Genomic DNA, 2256 nt, shown 5'->3' with positions numbered 1-2256 from the left:
GCACTTTCTGTCAATCTCCTTTTTGAGACGTTTGTATTCCTTTTTGCCTGCTTCATTTACTGCGTTTTTACATTTTCTTCTTTCATCAATTAAATTCAATATCTCTTCCTTTACCTCAGGATTTCTACTAGCCCTCTCCTTTTTACCTACTTGATCCTCTGCTGCTTTCACTATTTCTTATCCTACTGTATTTGTTTCCCCTGTTTTTGTCAATCGTTCTCTAACGCTCTCTCTGAATTTATTCACAACCTCTGGTTCTTTCAGTTCATCCAGTTCCCGTCCTTAAATTCCCACCTTTTTGCAGTTTCTTCAGTTTTAATCCGCAGTTCGTGACCAATAGATTGTGAACAGATTCCTCATCTGTCCCTGGATATGTCTTACAATTTTAATCCTGGCTCCTAAATCTCTGTCTTACCATTATGTAATCCATCTGAAACCTTACAGTGTCTCCAAGCCTCTTCGACATATACAGCCTTCTTTCATGATTCATAAACAATTGCTGCTATGATTAAGCTATGCTATGTACAGAATCCTACCACGCGGCTTCCTTTTTCATCCCTTACACCCAATCCATATTCACCTACTACTTTTCCTCCTCTTCTTTTTCCTGCTATCGAATACCAGTCCCCCATGCTATTAAATCTTCATCTCCCTTCACTATCTGAATAATTTCTGTTATCTCATCATACATTTCTTGTATCTCTTTGTCATCTGCGGGGCTAGTTGTCACATAAACTTGTGCTACTGTTGGCTTCGTGTCTATCGTGGCTACAATAATGCATTTACTGTGCTGTTCGTAGTAGCTCATCCGCGCTCCTATTTTTTTATTCATTATTAAACCTACTTCTGCATTACCCCTATTTGGCTTTGTATTTATAGCCCTGTATTCACCTGATGAGAATTTTTATTCCTCCGGCCACTGAACTTCACTAAAAATCAAATCCCCATCCGAAGAGGAAAGACATGAATCCTTCCAGTCTATGTCGTCCTGGGTAAGCAGTTGGTATGATATCGTGCCTGAAAATTACAAGAATGAAATGATAATTAAATCAAGACCCTAAACTGTCGACAAATGTTGATATGCATGAACGGGGCCAGTTGAAAATGTGTGCCCCGACCGGGACTCGAGCCCGGGATCTCCTGCTTACATGGCAGACGCTCTATCCATCTGAGCCACCGAGGGCAGAGAGGATAGTGAGACTGCAGGTATTTATCCCTTACACGTTCCCCGTTAGATCCACATTCCCAACTTAATGTCCACACACTACATTCGTAGTGCCCCTGCCCATTACACTCAATACTCGCGGCACACAATCCTACCGGGTCCCGTAAGAGTTCGGGCAATGCGTGTGCATCCAACACAGAAGATGAAGGTCAATGGCCAGTTAGCCTTATCTGTATGAAGATTACGAGGGTTGCCGAGAGAGTAATGCACCGCATTTTTTTCAGCCGAAAACAATGCTATGAATGCGAAACCTTACGTATGTATTATTTGAGGTCACCTGAGTGCGTGCGCCAAGTTTCCGTCACTTCCGACAGATAGAGTAGCTGCAGGACAGTTTCAAAATGGTGTGATGTACGTTCAAACAACGTGCCGTCATTGAATTTATCACTGCAGAGAAAGACCCTGTGGGGAATATTCACGAACGCTTGTGCAATGTCTGTGGAGCGTCTGTTGTCGACAGAAGTACAGGTAGTCGCTGGGCACGGAGGGTCAGGTCATTAGAAGGCGGTTCGGCGGAGCTCCACGATTTGCAGCGGTAGGTGAGACCATCCACGGCTGTCTCACCAGACAGCCCTGACCTAGTCCCCTCGAACTTCCACTTGTTGGGGCCGTTAAAGGATGGCATTCGTGGAAGACAGTTTGGGGACCATGAGAAAGTGATTCATACAGTGGAGCACTGGCTACGCCACCAGGACAAGAATTGGTACCGGAAGGGCATACATGGCCTCGTTCCGTTCTGGAGGAAGGCCATAGAACGGGATGGAGATTACATGGAAAAAGAGCGTGTGTAGATAAAATACCATTATTTCGTGTGTGTAATTCTCATTATGTTCAGTAAAGAATTCTTGAGGGAAGAAATGCCGTGCATTACATTCTGGGCAACCCTCGTATAATAGTATTGGCGCAGAAAAGGAGAGTAAAGAGCGTGGCTGTTATAAAACTTCAAAAACACGCAAAAACTTCTAAAACAGCGTCATTCCTCAAACCCAAAAATTCTGCAGGATATGATAATTCCTGTGTTACATGATCAT

The 2256-nt window shown here is 43.7% G+C and overlaps 1 non-coding gene across 1 annotated transcript; it reads right to left on the bottom strand.

Moving 5' to 3' along the window:
- Window positions 1-1109: 1109 nt before the first annotated feature.
- Trnat-ugu lies at window positions 1110-1184 on the bottom strand. The gene has a single exon. It is a non-coding gene; the product is annotated as a tRNA-Thr (tRNA).
- Window positions 1185-2256: the final 1072 nt, after the last annotated feature.

This window comes from Schistocerca americana, chromosome 8 (genome assembly GCF_021461395.2).
Source record: "Schistocerca americana isolate TAMUIC-IGC-003095 chromosome 8, iqSchAmer2.1, whole genome shotgun sequence".
Lineage (NCBI taxonomy): Eukaryota > Metazoa > Arthropoda > Insecta > Orthoptera > Acrididae > Schistocerca > Schistocerca americana.
This window is presented reverse-complemented; position numbering and strand designations above follow the sequence as displayed.